This window comes from Anopheles funestus, chromosome 2RL (assembly GCF_943734845.2).
Source record: "Anopheles funestus chromosome 2RL, idAnoFuneDA-416_04, whole genome shotgun sequence".
Lineage (NCBI taxonomy): Eukaryota > Metazoa > Arthropoda > Insecta > Diptera > Culicidae > Anopheles > Anopheles funestus.
Window position 1 is genome coordinate 84,189,609 of NC_064598.1, and position 18,140 is coordinate 84,207,748.

The following is an 18,140-nucleotide window of genomic DNA, read 5'->3' on the forward strand; positions in this document are numbered from 1 at the left end:
TGCATTAAATGAGCTAGAAACGTGTCCCGTATACACCAACACACATCCGATTCGGGTGACTAAACGAAGTCGCAACATCATTTATAATGCTTTTTTTCTCTTCTTTACGTTTTTGGTAGTTTGCGGAAAAAAAAGAAACCTCTAACCATACGAACATACATGCGTGTCATTGACAAACAGTGTCGAGCCACAAAACTGATGGCATCAAGGAAAACAAGATAGAGGGCCACGCGATGTGCCACACTACATGCAATTTTTGTACCAAAAACAAAACAATCATAAACTCGATCGGATCGGTACGGAAGGAGTAGAAATGGGACGTGAAAAAAGCTTCTAAATTGCAGGAATTTCGTACGCTACCGTGTTGATATGAGTTGGACAAGTTAAAGCAAAAATTGCTTGCAATTAAAAATAACTTCACACAGAACAACAGAAAAACAGAAAACATTAAACGATTAGAAATATTTCCTATCGATTTTTTCTATAACTCGTTGCATCGTTGCTTGTTATCAACCACGTTCATTGTTAAATTATCAAATCGCCCTTTGATTAACTGATTTATAATTCGAACCGTTAGCGCCACCTCATCATCGAGAAACATCGCTTATTTCTTATCTTATTGTAAGGATTGATTTAATTTTATTTAAGAAAATACCAAAAATTGATTCAATCTGTTTGTGATCATTCGAATAATCAATTGAACACTTAGTAGATTAGTAATGAAAAAGGGTAGGAAAAAGTTAAAAAAAAGCAATATTTTCATTTATTCTCACATCAATCATCATCGTATAGGATATTTTAATAGAAATATAACAATGTGATATACTTTTGAAGAATATAAAACAAAAAATAAAAAATTATATTAACTAAATATTTATATATTTTTCACAGCCCAGTTCCGGCTTCCGGGTTTTGATTTCTCATTCTTCTCTTGAACTCTACTTTACTTTTACTTTTATTTCGCTTCAAAACCAACCAACAGCGAAAACACACCACATCATCAAATATTGCCAACCGCTGTTGAGCGGACGCCAGAATGCACACGATTGCATAATGTTTGTTTATCGATCCCATACACACGCGAATGTTATTCACCGGGCACCCATCCGCCCTACTTTAAACCACCCAACTCCCCTTCCTTCTCACCCTCCAGTTCTTGCTTCCTTCCTGCGTATCGTTGGAACGTATCAAATATCAAGCTGAAATTGAAATTATTGAACCTCCATCGTAAACGCACACAGGCACAAACCTGCACCGATGCAATTTGGCATCATTGTGTGCATCGTTGGCCTTTAAAATGTTCAAGGCGGGGAGAGGGTACCCAAAACGACCACAAACGTATCAAACGTCCAATAATGCGGCATCTTCTTCGGGTTCGGCCCGGTTATGGTCGCTTTTTCTTCGGAAGACACTAACGTAAATTATAGCGAAGGTTGCAAACCGGAGCTGGTGGTGATCGGGTGGGGGGTGGGAGTGGGGAACAGGTTGGGAATGGGGGGCTTTCAGAGCGGCATGTTGAATGTTTTCAATCACGGGCAAAACGAAACTGCGTCACGTGCGATTCTGTGCCGGTCGGATTGTTTTGGGTCATTCGTTTGTTGAGGATCGATAATTTCATTCAAATTTCAGTCGTTGCACAATGATTTGGGTTTTATTTTGGCGGTTTATTATTAATTTGCTATTGCGTACAATTCGTTAATAAATATTCATATTTTAATAAGATATGTAACAATAAGAAAATTCAAGAAAAAATCTGCAAAATAAAAGAAATGTAAATATAACACTTCGCCTACAAGGACTAACAATTTCTTTTCAAGAGATTGTTCACACGCACCCTTTCAATCACTTCCTAAATAAATATCTCTTAGTACAAACTCATTCTCTTAATCCCAAAAAAAAATCCACAACAAAAAGACTGAATATCAACCTCACACCGAACCAAAAACAAAATCTCAACCAAGAGAAATCTTTACCAACACCCCTTTTCCGGTTGCGTTTGACGCATCGCCGGGTGCTGTTTTGCGTTGCCGCGATTTCGTTTGTTGCAACAACAACAAAAAAAACCGTATCATTCAAGGTCATATTTTCACCACCATTCCTGCCCGTTTCTTCACAGGGAAAGCCCCCCGGGTTTACCTCACATATGCTCCGTGCCGTTTCTTCATTATCGTTTTTGGTCACCGTTTTCTCAGCAGCTTTCTTCCTCGCAAAGCAATGAGTTCACACTCACACAGCAATAATCCCGCAGCTCGTACGTGTGCAAGAAGTTCGCTCAGGGTTGAGAAATGCATCCGAGCAGGTTAATATTGCTCATGAGATTATGTTCATCTCGACAGAGCGACAGTAAAGTGCGCGAAGCAAACAGGAGCAACAATAAATATGACAGACTAAAAACATCTTCTCACCTTTATCGCACGCTCACTACACGCGTCTTATGCTCAGCGAATTCAGCACCTGCAGTGGGAACACAAGAAGGGGGGAGGTCCCCATTTTTAATGTCCACACGTCGGTATGTGTCGGACTGCCTTCCACCTGCACCATCTCTTCGTTTATTACGATTTAAAAAAAAACGAAAATGTTCCATTTCTCGCTCACACATTTTATTTACTACTTTGAACCATTTTTCTGCGTTTCGTTCAAGTTGTTTGTTTTTTGTTTCCTATGATTCCCTTGCGCTTCATACACCCACCCGGCATTCGCAATTCCCACACACTGTCTCGAAATCTCGCGATAATGCCGGGCCCGGTACCTATTCAATGGTGTGCTGTATGATTATTTGTGCTTTTAGATTGTAATTATTTTGTTTTTTTTTCTTGCCTTCCTGCACATCTATGCATTTGAATGGTACACATCGGTGTGCGTGTGGTATTTTGGTTGTATTTTTTTTGTTCCTACTCCGCGCACTGAATCATTATTTCGCAGTTTGGCAATGGCGTGGTCCGGTGTGTACTTACGGGCGTAGTAAAGTACATTGTGTCAGTTGGCCAAAAAAAAAAAACCAGTACAAAACCGGTTCAGAGATAAACCAAAATTGATTGGGGAAAAATCATTTTTTTATATAAAACAAAAATAATTCAATGTCTTTATGACATTCATAATTAAATATGGAAGGATAATGTGGGAAAAAATTAAAATATTAAAGTATAAAATAAATACCAAAAAACTTCAATAACAAAACCGTTAATTTCAAAGTGCGTTGCACAACAACTGGCAAAAGATTCACACCTATACGCCAACGAGCGGAATTGAAGGAAGCAAATCGCAAACCGATAACGTCAGTGGGTCAGTATTGTAATCGAAACGGGACCACCTTTTCGGCACCATCTTATCGGTTGCACTTCACTAACACGCAGTTGCGTCAACGTCAACCCCAACATTCGTTCCCATTCGTCCAGCACCATGCGTCCCCATCGTCGAGTGAACTTTGTGTAAGAATAACAAGGCGTTGCTATTTCGTTCCTTTTTTTGTTGCTGCACGATTGCTCCTGATTGCGCCTAAATGTAGGCAATCTGGTGTACGGTGGAAATCAACCCAAAAAAAAATAATATTACTCTTTTTTTAATGTGATTCTCAGTATATGCCAGTCCCGCACACACAAACAGCGCTAAACAAATATTGACACAAAACGATGATGATGCCGTAACTTCCGATGGTTGGCAGCGAGCCGAGGCAAAGGAAACGGACTGCATGTATGTGTATAAATTCGTCTAATAAATTCTATTGTTATGCTGAATTATGTTCCTGCCACTTCTTCTCGGTTGATGGTTCTGCTTCACTTTCCGATTGATTACAAACTGCATCAAGGCCACGTAACTACCTATCTCGCTTTTTCATTTTTCATTCATGGAGCCGCGGTCTCGTGTGTATATTTCTTACACAACACAACCGTTCGCTTGCGTCTCAGCAGTACGGAACACCGTGCAATAATACCCCTTGGTACGCAGCAGTGAGTTTTTGGGGAAACGACCATTTTTAGCCAGTCACATTCTGCGTCTTTTGCTAAGACTTTAAGGACGAAAAAAAAAATGCTGTGCCCTCGGGGGTCCCTGTTTCGTACATAAAAACCCTCGCTAAAGCAACGATGCTTCGGTGGTGCAACTCTCTAACCCTAGCGAGAACCGGCGAAATACGGCGCGAACGATGACTAATACCGAACCGAAAAGTTTGCGCTGTTTTAACAAGCCTTCACGTGTTGCTAAAGCAAACCACTTCGGTTATCCTTGCTGGCATCTTTTGTGTTGCAGAATCGCTTCAAAGAAAACACGTGTTTTCTTGCACCGGTATGTAGGTTTTAGTGCAAAAAAGCATTCGAAAAAAAGGTTAGCCATTTTTCAATTAAATTTTTGATGCGTACCATCTGGAACCGAGGGGACAGCTAGTTTTTTGTTTTTCGTCCTTGAATCGCATGTACCGTACAGCTTTTGTTTGTTACCCCTTTTTTACTTGTCACTCCGGTTGAGATTATGCTCGACCAGAAGTGGAAATCTGTGGCGCTGTAGAAGCACGTGGAAAAATAATTCCTTTCACCGGAAAGGTTTATGACTTTTTTACTAATAAAAATATGTATCTATCATAAATGTGTCTACCTGCAGTACAACGTTTTATGACCTCTCTTGTATGCATTTCTATCAGTAAACAAAGGAAAATCTAGGAACTCAATAAAGCAATAAACAAGATGGCATTCAGTAAAGACTTTGTCTAAGTAGAAGTGTGCTCAATATCAAACCTATATGCATTGTTTTATTTACGTCTGCACAAACAGACACAAATAGACAGTGCAGGGAAGTTTAAAACTTTGCACTAGTTTTGCTCAACAATATTATGGCAATAACGATGGCACAGTATCACGGCCGAAACTGGAAAAAAACGGATGCATACGCATGCATAAAATCATTATTGCTGTCCGGCAAAAAGTGCGTAAGCAAACAGCACTTAAATGCACGAGCCAAACACAGCAAAAAAAAAGATTTTTTTTTCTCTCCCATTTTTGGTGGAAAATATTTATAACAAATAATATGTGCTTTAAGGCAGGTACGCATTGCAACCCCAAAAATTTAGTTTAAATTTAAAGTGCAGCGTTAAAAAGTTTTGCATATTGCAACACTGCATGTTTACTTCCGGACGTGTGCTAAATGTCTGCCCATCTGATACGTTGTTAGTTTAAGTATGAAGGTTTTTTACAAATGCATTTTTGTGTGAGTTTATTGTTTTCTGCATTTTATTTATCGAGAGATATTGCATACCGGAAGTTTATAAAATAAAACAATTTTTGTGAGCTTTTCTTTAAAGAACAACCTCAAAAAACTTCTGGTTAGCAGAGTTATACAAGTTATTTATAATAAAATAGTGAAACTCAAAACTTACTAAAAGGAATTTTTTGACCAAATTTTCTTTTTCAGTATTTCAACTCGACTATAAAAAAGAAGATTTAATTCAACAGGAAAATTCAACAGGAAAAAAGGAAAATTTTCCTGTGTCCTTGAGTATCAGGAAAATGCTTAAAAAATTGGTGATTTTTCAAACATACTAACTACATGATTTCCCTTAATTAATGTTCCTTTAATAAATTGATTTTATCTTCTATACATTACACATTCCATTAAAAGATACATATAAATCTTGTTCTTCTGTTTTTAATATTACTTATGCTTATATCCTTTCTACATCGAATGATTCGAATTTCCCTAATGGCAGCTCCCACAACTGCTTATTTGCCGCGATAAAACCATTCTTCTAGCGCACACACACACACTTACACTCATCCACATACACTCACACACACGCAATACTCCCTTTTGCAATGGAAAACTCCGAAAAGGGTCAGCCGCGTGTTGCGTTCATTGCCCTCTGCAGTGACACTTGTCCCCGGGAACAAAAAAAAAGGATCCTCTATCCGTTCGCCCGCGTCTAGGAAGTTGCCAATGGTAACGCACACCCTACACGCCACACGTGCTGTGCATAATGCAGTTTCCACCCTTCACCAACCCATTGCACCACAGCACAATCAGGACTGCATCAGGGGTGAACGGCCATGTCTTGCATTTCGCTTCGCTTCCTTTCCACGTCTCTCTCTCGTTCTCGCTTTTTCTTACCCTCGCTTTTCCTTTTGTCCTCATTTAAGGGTAGGCTTAGATGGTTGCGATAGATGCATGCCAAGATTATGGTGCGGTCTCGTGAAAAAAATGGTAAAACTGCAGCTCGGCTCCCTGCAGAAGAGAACTGTACCTTGCCTCACCGGCGTTGTGATTTAACGATTGCAATTGCCAACGATACCGACGAACCGGAACCAATTCCAAACCGAAAACGCTCGAGGGGTTGGTTTTTGGTCTGTCTGTTCCTTCTGCTCCTTTTTTATTTGACGCATTTTTTGTTTTGCTGCTGTTGCACACGCGAAGGAGGACTAAGCACACCGAACAAACGCAACTCGATGCAGTGCAGTGCGCCCGAAGGGACCTGCAGCAGCGCAAGGATACACGGCAGGGCACGTGCACCCTGCTGTGTGTGTGTGCGTGAGTGAAAGTGAAAGTAATTTTTCCCCTGCTATCAAAGTGCCACTCTTTCACCTTTCGCTTTTCGGTATGGAATGCAGCGAGGGATACAAGTTAATATGGTGAAAGATCACAAGGGTTTGTCATGCCGAATGTTTATTATGCGTTTCTTTTTGTTTCGTTCTTTTACGCTTGTGTGCAGCCTGCAATCCCTAGAGGGACACAACGACAAAAAGGATCAAAGAAGCAATAATAGGAAGGAACAAAAGTTCACTGACCAGTGCCGAAAAAGTGGAAAAGATATCGTGACTAAACGAAAGGGCTGTAAAACAGTACGTAACATTTCCAGGAGACGGGCAATAATGTTTTTCATTTAAAAAGCAATGAAGAACTAACTGTAACATATAAACAGTGTGCAGCATAACTATTAGGATATTTGCTTTTAAGTACAGAACAGAACATTTGATGTTGAAAGGTTGAAAAAAATATATTAATATTTTTTTCATAAAAGTTATTTAGTATAAAATGCTTCTTGAGCACTTTTAAACACAATATTACTCATTTATTCGACATTTTTCGATTTTCTTTTTTCCATTTTATTGTATACTTTTTTAAGAAGGAGCAAAAATTAAACTAAAAACGTACAAGGAAAAAACTAACCCTTCTTGCATCTAAAGAAACCAGAACAGAACCACCCAAAAATTAGTTCAATTCATATGCAAATCTCTTACGACGCGGAAATGAAATGAGCGCACGGAGAGTGGAAAAAGAGGAAAAAAACTAAACAACAAATAAAAAAAACAGTCACGCATACATCAAGAAACAACCAAGCGGAAGTGCCAGGACACTGGTAAAACGACCGAAAGAAAAAAGTTCAGAAATATTCACACACACAAAAATTACACGCGAAAATAACGTACAGAAGCAGAGTAAAGCCGAAAAATGGAAGAAAAGAAAACCGGAAATCAGCTTAGCAATGCGCGTGTGTGTGTGTGTATATATCCGCGGGCGAAGGCCACGTTTGCTGCGCTTGGCGCCTGCAACGGAACAGATTCACAAGAAGTTTCATTTGTTCCTCTCACTTGCGCTCGCGAATATTTGTTTGGCTACGTGTCTCACGCATTTGTTCTGTTTTCGCTTCTTGATGTTTGCTAGTGGCCAACAGTGGGGAAAGCAAGCATTAGAATATGAATTATTATGCCTTGTACTCGATTTTTTTTGCGTTACTTAATTCGGTTCAAACCCGGTCAAACTTTTGCGGTGCCAATTAGAAAAAAGTCCTATTTGGCATTTTGATGCAATTTTATGGAGGGAATGCAAGGAAGAAAAACATTTAACCAGAAACAAAGTTTAAAAAAGCTTTTCTCATTAGATAAGATTTATATTGACCGAAAAGCAACATTGATATTCAAGAAGTTTTTAAAGTAAAACAAAAACCACAAACAAATTTAAATAACGTACTAACTATTTCAAACCGAAGTTGCCATTTCTGTTTACGATAACACGAAGAAGAAAAAAACGCTGCAAAACAGAAACATAACAAATTCCGGCTTTAAAGTCCCCGATGCCGGCGTTATTTTGTTTATTTTTATTTTACTATTGCTATTCCACTTTTCTTCTTCACTCGCACAAACTACCCCCAACTACCCCACCAAACTATAGCGTGTTTTGTTTTGTTTGGTTTGTGCATAATTTAAAATTCATTTGCTAAGCCCACTATTCTTCTTCGATTTGTTTAAGTGATTCCATTTCTGTTTCGATTGTATTTTCGTGTTTTATTGCATTCTTTTTTTTATTCGCTTATTTTTTTCTTTCTCCTACTCTCTCTCTCTCTCTCATTTTTTTCTCGTTTAGTTGTTTGTTGTTTTGCTTTCGCTTCATTTTACTGAGCTGCGTTGCGTTGTTTATGATTTTTTTTGTGATGTTGTTTTGTTTTTTTTCTTTCTCTCTCTCTTTCTCTCAGTTCATAGCAGCTGCAGTACGGCTTTCTTCGAGTTTGGTACGATACATAAAAAAAGAATAACAACGCAAATTGCATAACTACCGCCTAACAAACTACTACCATCGCTTCTAACCCCTCTATGCCCTCGATGGGTGGGGGTTGGTTTCGGCATGTCCGCTAACCCCCGCAACGCATAAACATTTCGCGGGAGTGAAGGTAAAAGGTTGTTTACTCGGTTCTACTCCGGTGATATAAAGCCCAAATGTCCGTTAGAAGGAAACCCATTTGAAGGAGTTTAAGTTGAGAAATATGATTTCTTTATGACTTATAAGAAAAATGCCCAATAATTAGTTGTTTTTCTCTCTACAAGACATTTTTCCAAAACAGAAAAAAAATCTAACTTACCTTTATCGTCGGATGATGCTGTTTTCGTATCGTTTTCCTTGATTTTTCACCCGTTGTTTGAGGGGGGTTTCTGACACAGGGTTTTGCTCTGGACGTTCTTCTTCGTACGTGTAAGACTCTTCAAAGGATCAATGGATCTCTACTCACACGGATGCACACGAACGCATCCACACACACACACATACACACACACGCGCGTACACATACACCTTTTGCACAAATGCACAATCGCTTCTTCACCGCCCGACACACACAGACACAACAAAAGCTCGCGCGTTTTGCTCACAAACGTAAGTTAAAAAAAAATAACACGCGCGTACTATAAACGATTAAACGACTCCAGCACCGCACAAACAAAAATGGTTGGCAAATTTTGTTGGCCCGAAAGTGTTTTGCGTGTTTGCAAAAGTGATTGGAATTTACAGTTGCAGTTGGGGGTTTTTTTTTGTTGTATGTGTTAACCGAAGATCAACTTAAAAACGGAAGGTTTTCCACAATATCGATGCCAAAACAATAGCACAACACAGCTTTCTAAACGGAAAGAACTTTTTTTTCCACACATACGCAACCGCGAAGGATAATGGGTAGTTGGTGAGATTAGTTGACGAAAGGACTCACCCACTTTTTTTACTATTCTTCTTCTGCCGAAAGTGTTAATTTTGAGTAAAAATGCAATGCGGAAAATGGCGCTAAACTTCACATGGGTGATTCGTTTTTTTGTTTTGTTGCACCGAGGGAGGGTTTTCCCACTTCACTTGCTATCTTTTGTTTTTCGTTTTTCACGATGATTTGTTTTTTCTTGATAATGTTACAATAATTTGTCGTCGTCGTCGTTAGAGGGGTTTATTTTTGCGTTTGCGTTGCCTTTTTTTTTCTTTTGCTTTACTTTTTTTCTCCACAAAACTTTTGAATTTTTATCTTACTTTTTGTATGCCCAAAATCACGCCAAAATTAAGTGGATTCGTTTCTTTTTAGCTTCTTCTGCTACTCGAAATCAGCACTTTACACTCTTACACATCATGTTGATGATTTTGTTTGATTTCCCATTTTTCCCGGGAAATTATTCAATGCGCACCGGCAGTAACGGTGTGGCGCTGTTTGCCTTCGGTTTTTAGCACAACTGTCGCACAACAATGCTGCATCCTGTTTCTGTCAGTGACCATCCGTTGCATATCGTTGCAACACGTTTCATACGATCTTGATGCATTTTCCGTACGATGGAGCCGTTACTGTACCGTAGACCTCACAACAACCGACATATCCAGCTGGTGGACAGTTACGATCCGTGCGATTCGATACGCGTATTGTGCGATTTTTCTATTTTAACACCTTCAGCCAAACAGAAGGGAGGGTGTGTTTTCAAACTTTTCGTATTTTCTTCGCTTGTTTGGAAGTTGGGGTAGCGTTGGGGGTTTTGAAAATAATTGCTCCCTTTCGCGCGAAATATGCGGCGTAGTGGCGGGAGTAGTTAAAAAATGGACAATTTCGAACTAAACACAATTTCCAAACGGTGGTACAACGCGTGCCTGGTTGGGTTGTTCGCACCTGTACCGGGGCCGGGGGGGGTTCTCCTTGCTCGTATGATACACCTTCACAAAACCACACCACCGGTTCCGTACTTGCCTGACGGAACGTTCTTGTTGGGTTTTCTTACGATTTTGTGACGACGTTTTTTTCTACGGTTTGATTTTAAATTTGGAAAAATGTTTAGTTTTTTTCGCACCGCTTTGTATACTGCCGCTGTTTTGGTGCAAAATGTGACCGCGCTGGGATGAATTTCACTCGATGTTTTTGCTTTCTCTCTACACCGGTACGATCGAACACGGAACGAAACGCCACAAAAGCGAGACAGCGAGAAAGATGTTTAGAAAAATGAACCGAAAACGTTGCAACTGCGTTTTGTTTTTTTTTTTGTGTTGTTTGTTTGCCGAAAAGGTTATCGAAAACTTGGGTACCGTAAAACTGCGTACTCTTGATGGTGATGAAATTTTGCTGCAGTGAACTAAACTTTTGCTAACCCCTTTTTACTCACTAGTCTCACATCGCTAGTCGGGGTGTGTGTGTGTGTTTTTTTTTTTTGTTTTGTTTGTTGTTTTGTTTTGCCGTCGTTGCACAAGGGAACCTCACAAGCACTGGGCCCGTACCGGACCACAACCGTAGCCCTTCCCGCCACGTTCGGGCGTTTGCACTAATCCACCATCACTGCACCACATCTGGGCAACACTAATGCACGCCAGGATGCACCCGCCGAAATGAACCACTAATGGAGAAAGAATTTAATTTTAATATATTTTTTTGAAATCCAAAACAAAAAGTCCTTCCTTTCCTCGAGATTTTATTTCGCAACTTATTATGTTGTTTCTTCTCAATTTGCAGCCAGAGTCACACGACGCTCCACGATGAGTCACTTCGAATAGCCTTGCCCTAATGATGTACGGGCAGAGGCACAATCCTTGCACAAAATGCACTCAGCAGCGCACGCCAAATCACTACTACTGCATTGCACTGCACCGTTGCACCGTTTCACTGCATCACTCTTATGCAATTGCCGGGGATTTTTTTCCCCATTCTGTTTTGTTTTGTTTGCCTTTGCAGCACCAAGAATGAGAAAGCTTCTTCCGCTGGGGAGAGAGAGAGAGAGAGCGCAATTTTTCCGGGCACACAGTGGCTGCACCTGGCCGGGAAAAGTGTCTCTGTTGTTTTTCCTTCCTTATTTCCACGCTCACGAGTCTCGTTTTGTTTTTCTTTTTTGGTTCCTTCAGCGGAAGGATTCCTTATTCTCTTCCTTCTTTCTCACTCTCACGCATGTATGTGTGTGTGTGTGTGTATGTGTACTTTCTTTTCTGTTGCTCACTATCTCACACTGTCTCACACTGTCACACGCTCCTATTGTTTTAATGCTGCTCAGCCAAGAAATGCACACTGTTTTTGTTTTTTGTTTTTCCCCACTCACCGGATCGGGAACCGGGAAAGCTTCTTTAACTTCCGATTTTTCCACCAAGCTTTATGCTGGGTGACGATAGGACACAACTAATGCCGGAAGTGATGCGCTTTCGTTAGCTTACTGCACACACAGCGCAGGAAAGGAAAAACAAAATGGAAAACAAATCGATTACAAAATTGCAGTTAATTTTTTATTCTGCACCACTGCACTACTATTTATTAGAATTTGAGCCTTAATTCAGGTAAAAGAAAATTCTACAGTCCACACTGCACTGTTTGCTGATGATATAGGCTACACTGCACTTGCACTTGGTAGAGTTCCTCGCTGCTTTACATAATGTTTTAGCTCAATTTATCACAAATTTAGATTCAAAATAAAAAATAATATACTTTAAAAGATTTCTTCAATTGATTACATTTTTGGGTATATTTTTTCCTAATAGTCAAATTAATGAAAAACTTTAAAAAAATTGTTCTATTTCCATTTTTTTTAACAAAACTATTCACTGTACATTTCGTGTGACCGGTAAAATATTGTCTTCTTTTCAACGATGCATCACTAATGCATTTTTCTGCCTCTGGTTCACTGATTTCACTTGTTATTTATTTTTGATCACAAAATATAGTTAATTTTTTGAAAAAAAAACAACTACAAAATAACTAATCATTTCAGCTTGCAACACACTAAACACTACACGTACACTAAACACTTTGCAGGTGAGATCGCTTACCAGAGAATCCGCCAAACAAAAAAAAGCAAACGGTTGCCCTCAAATTAAGAACCAAGTGAATGCGCCGTTTACGGACAGAGATTTATCCTGGGGTATGGTTTAGTTGCTGCCGTTTGTTGGTTGATTTTTTTGTCGGTATACATAAAAGTGGTCGATTTTGTAAGTAATTCACTTGCGTTACTTTCTTGCACTGCAGGGTATAATAGTAAAACTTTTCACGTTCGTATCACTTCGAAAAAAACGACGGTCGACCTTCTCTGGTTTGCGACCAAATTTGCCGAAAATTTTGCTGCAGCTCGCACAACGCTCGCTGGCCCGTCTCCGCGGTATTTCGGTGCGGTGTTAGTTTGTTGTTTGATGACGATACTGCTCGACGCGCTCGCGAGCACCCTCCAAAAAGCCTAGCCCGAACAAAAGCCGAACACGATTATGAAAAGTCTGGGCGCTGCGTTTTTCGGCAAAACCCCCGGCGGGTATAGCCGAAACTCGCGCTTGTGTCACTGTGTTGGTTGAGGAAGCATACCAGCAATACAAATGTTGTGGCTGTGTGGGTAACCCTTCGCTGTGTGTGTGTGTGTGAGTGCGTTGCTGAATGCTGCTGCTGTTGCTACTGCGCTCCCCTGCCCGTGCATCAAATCTAACCACCCCATCCCAACAAACTACCCTTGCCACCACGATCGTTCATCCCCTTCTCGGTAAAGGCCTGTCCGCGCGCACACCATCTCGCTCGGTTGCCAAAAAAATACCCTGCATTTGTGTTGAATACGCAATCCCCCCAAAAAAACAAATCACACACACACAAAGTATGCTTCTTACGCTTTTTCCACTCACTCAGCGCAACGCAACGAAAGGGGCAAACTCATCGTAACCTCCTCCTCTCTGCCACCCACCCCCCCGTAGCTAAAGAACATGCAGCGAGAGTGAGTGCGAAGCCGCGAGTGCGCTCACAAGCGAGAAGGAGAAGCATTAAGCAAAAAAAACAACCCCTGCTTCGTAGCTTCCCCTTATATGCGTGCGGGATGCAAACCGCACATAATTTTTTGGGATGTTTTCGTCTCACTTGCTCTCACCCACTAATTCACTTTGCCTTCGCGCTCTCCGCAAACCCGGTCTAATCGGGTAACTCTTGAGATCCTGCACCCCTTCGTCGTTCGTTTCTTACCCTCTCGGTGGGCCTGCACGCACACACACACACACACTAGCACGTGCCGAAGGGGTTGCTCGAAAGGGATGCAGCAACACACATTCGTTGCCAAAAAAGTGCGTTCGTTGCTGCTTTTCGTTGCGATGGTACACAACCGTGAGTGCACCTACTGCGATACGCTTTCATCTAAGCACTCGTGGATGCTTGTTTTTTTTTGTAATTTCTAGTAAATTTGAAGCAAAACTTTATTATTGTGATTTCATTCATAAGCAACACATTTTATGAAGTTTATATGAAATTACAATATTGCAATATTCTGTAATATGTGCATGGAAATTAAATAATGCTCTTTAAGCATTATATTGAAATGTTGTAAATATAGATTTTAGAAGATTTTTTCTATATACCTAATAAATAACAATATTAACACCAATGTTCCCTTCAAATTTTCCCCGTAATATTTTCATAAAAGCTGTAAAAAATCATCAATTACATTAGTATTAAATTCCATTGCTACAACCAACTATATTCCCACTGTGCAGCATCGGTCAAGGTTGATGAGTACCTTCGAAAAACACCCAAAAATTTGTCGACCGTGAGCTCTACCGAAAATGTGCGTAAGTGTTTTCCCCTCGCAGCGGAGAACTCACGAGAAACGCGTTCGGGTTATGTTTGTTTCTCCTTCCTCACGCTCACACGCGCTCACACGATGGAAAGGAAACTAGCGAAACCGCACGCAAATTGCACAACGACCACCCTGCCTGCGATAGGGGTTGAAATGGTCGAGCATAGTCACTCATCCGACACTACCGAGGGATGTTATGTATTTTCCCGCTAGTATTGCACCTATGTTTTCCTCACGCACAGTACAATTTTCCATCAGGGCAGTGTTTGCGTGCGTGAGAAAAAACTGCATTCGTATTGAGGGAGGCTTATTTCGCTTGCGCTCATCACAACTGGCGCACCGCACACAAGAACAAGTGCACCAACACAACGTACCGGGAAAGGCCTAGCCTACCATGCAGCGTGTCAGCGCAATTCTACGCACTTCCAACTAGAATCGCTTGCGCTATCTCTTTTTCGCTTGCCCTATCTCTCGTTTTTCCTTCCACAGTTTCTACTAGCTTAACCCTTATTTACGGCCGTTTTCGTAGACATAAATTTGGACAGTTTGTTCACTACTCTTTTGTCATTCAGCACTAGTACACTAACACTAACACTATCACCCATATGTACCCTTTCGCTAGTAAATCTTCAACCCCTTTCTCAACTAGTGGTAGTTTATGGAGACTCTGCTCGTGTCGGGCGGACATTCCTCCTACACGCATTATTCAAAACGATTCCAAAGGTGCACTCGATGGTCGTTTACGTAGCGAAGAGACATGGTTTGTAGCACGTTCAAAATGCACAAACAACGACATAAATTAAACTATTAAATTGCGTTATATTCTCTTTCTATTTTTGAATAAGATTAAAACATAGGAAGAATGAATATATTTGAAACATTTTTATTACAATACATAAGCCAGCCATCGAAATAAATGCATTTAAATGGCCTGCGTCAACACAAACGCACATCTTCGCCTCCATTATTTCCCACCTCACCTGTCCCTGTCTTGCATTCACCTTCCATCAAACGCAATTCCTCGCCGATCGAATGCGTACGCACATTCGCATACAATCGCAATTGCAGTTCCATCTTGCGTCCTTGCGTGCGTACGTGTTTCGATAGGCGTTGCATTTGTATTTGTGCACAAACACACCCATGCGCTGGATTGGGTGCGAGTCGCTTCGGCTGCACCACCAAACACGGAAGCGGCGTACCAAAGCGTAACTGCTCTCACAGCGATGCCATCTCAGCCGTGCGTGAGCGAAAAGGATGGGGAAACTAAAATGTGCGTGAGTTACGCCTAACGAAAACGGGCACTCATTGCTTCGGCCGGTACGCGCGTACATCGCTGTTGAGTGACGGAGTGGAGTGGAGACATGAGCGATTTCTTCAAATTTGGCAGTTTAAATGATTGCGATCGGTGGGTTTATGTTATCAAAACTATACGAAAGTGTATGTACGTTAATCTTAAATGAAAAAAAACCTTTATTTTGATAAGTTGCTTCTCAACACGAAGAAATAAACACTCTGATAAGATAACTTTACTAATGAAAATTTAGTTTTTATCTAGAAAAATTTTAACCTAGTTCAATAATTACTATATAACAATTCTAGTAAATGATACATTCAAACTAAAATATTACCACAAAAAATCACAAAATTTCAACAAAAGTTGCTTGTAATCGTTGACGATTTTTGCTCGAATTCATGCAATCAAAATGCTTCACTTCGCTTGTCCGCCCGTTTGCTATGTTTGTTTTGCCCGCGAGTTTTTATTTAATGTTTCGCTGTCTGCGTGTCGTTGCTTACCAAATTCAATATGCGAAGAAGAAAAAAACCAACATCCAAACGCATCTACGCGACTTGGGTTAGGACCGTGTGCGTTTACGCACATCTTATCGGTCGTTTTTAGGTCAAGCAATCAACCGTAACCCGGGATGGTACTTTGAGCTACGTTACTGCATGATATCAGCAGTCGCGACTGACGAGAAACTAGCAATAAAAACACTGCACAGCTTTTGCAATTGGAAGTAAAAATTTTTTTTTTTTCACAAAGTTAGATTTAACGAAACAAATGAAAGAAAAATTATTTATTAATGACCTCCATTGAACCTGCTTTGAATTAATTCTCGAATCGAAAAGAAATGTTAAAAAAAATATATAAACTGTATCATGAAATACACATTTTTTGCTAGTATTCTCGTTGTACTCATTTGCGTTTTGCTTCTAAAACCTGATCCATCATCGACCACACATGGCTCTAATGGCACATTTCGGCCATCTTGATCGTTCGCTTACTGTGAACACGTTTTGTCGTTTTTTTTTCGTCTCTCGCATCTTAAAACCCCACGTGGTTAGCCAAAAGAAACCCTTCCGCAAGGGGGGATTTTTTGGGTTGTTGTTGTTTGCTAAAAAGGGCCGCCAATGAACAGCGAGCAAACGATCGAGAAACCGGCCGTTGATACGATGCGAAGATCGAAACCGTTGCAGCCCCAAGGCTTTACCAAATTTATTTCCTTCCTCTCGAGTTTTGTACCCGTCCCTTACCAAGCCTTCCTCATTTTGCATCTCTTTCGTTCCAGCGTTCTTCTGCGCTGTATCCATCACGCTTTCCACCTATGGTTAGTATGGCAGGGCGTATGCACCACACACTTGCGTACACACATTTGGCACAGCCGTAAGCTTCCACTACCAAAACAGCATTCCAAACAAACTATCACACAAAAAAATACTATATGTATGCACAGGGCTCTAAGTTCTCGCCATGTCTTTTCCGCTATTGCTAATTCCTTCACCGTCCCACATGGTCGGTGTCTCCCAGAGGCAACTCTCCGATAGATTTGCACGTTTCACCCCTTCGCACCCAGTACCGATCCAAACTATTCACCAAACACAGCCCCTGAAGCTCTTTTGCCGGTTAAACATCGAAAACGTGTCACAGAGGAAGCTACCAAGGGGAGGGCAGGTTCGCCGTACATTAGGCAGAGGGGGGAAACGAAACCAAGGGTACGTTGAAGAGACGCGTAGATTGGATCGAAAATCTGACAACGCTGGCGATGCGTAAGATGTGCGTTTGGTGTGCGTAAGGTGGTCGGATTCGTGGCAATGGTGCGATTTCAATGACGACGTCAAAACGGTGTCGCAGCCGACAGCCCCAGGATGATGCAAGTGAATGTACGTGTGGGAGTAGCGACACTAGTTAGCGGGCTCTAGACGCAACACGCGCTAGTGAAAATGGTTTAGAATGTCAAACCTTCGCGTAAAATAATTAGTGCGGTCTTGAGAAGTACCCTCCATTATCTTTCAACAACATAATGCAATAAATCAAACCAGACGTGTGCTGGTACCAGCTGGGTGTGTAAAATGTTGTACGATCAAGCAAAACACCGTTAGTAGTGTTGAATAAATTTGATTCGTATTCATGAAACTGAAAGAATCTTTAAACTGAATAAATGAAGTTAAATCTCTATAATTGAAGGTTTGCGAATATTGGAAGAATTCCTCTTTATGCATAATTATTTATTTTTTAGATTTGAAAATGAATTTTTCTACTCAAAACTGTAGGATAATTCATAAATATTAAAATTTGTTTTTCAAATATAAAAATATTAAAACTCATTAAACGTCAGAGATTCACAAATCTTTTCATATTTGATTCTTAATTAAGATTTCTTTTGATCTATGATTTATTGGAATGATTTAAAAATGTAGAACAAAATTTATAATGCTTTTGATGAATGATTTGCTTTGATATGAATTTTCAAAATCCGCTTCAGTCAAAAATATCGGGAATCCCATCATTGTTTATATATCGTATTTAAAAAACATTATACGAAAAGGATAAAACAATAAAAATGATGTTTTTTTTAATTTTTA

At 40.4% G+C, this 18,140-nt stretch overlaps 1 protein-coding gene across 3 annotated transcripts in view; it reads right to left on the reverse strand.

The window, feature by feature from the left end:
- LOC125764500 (zinc finger protein chinmo) overlaps nt 1-13,010 on the reverse strand; it is a 117,524-nt gene extending 104,514 nt beyond the window's left edge. The window contains exons 1-2 of one of the 3 annotated variants that reach the window (XM_049428831.1): nt 12,692-13,010; nt 8,837-11,096 (exon numbers count right to left, since the gene is read on the reverse strand). The gene's annotated coding sequence lies outside the window, so the exon portion shown is untranslated. Of the gene's footprint in view, nt 1-8,836; nt 11,097-12,510 lie in introns of all 3 variants that reach the window. The other 2 variants (XM_049428830.1, XM_049428834.1) reach the window with 2 other exon arrangements.
- Between the last annotated feature and the right edge of the window lie 5,130 nt (nt 13,011-18,140).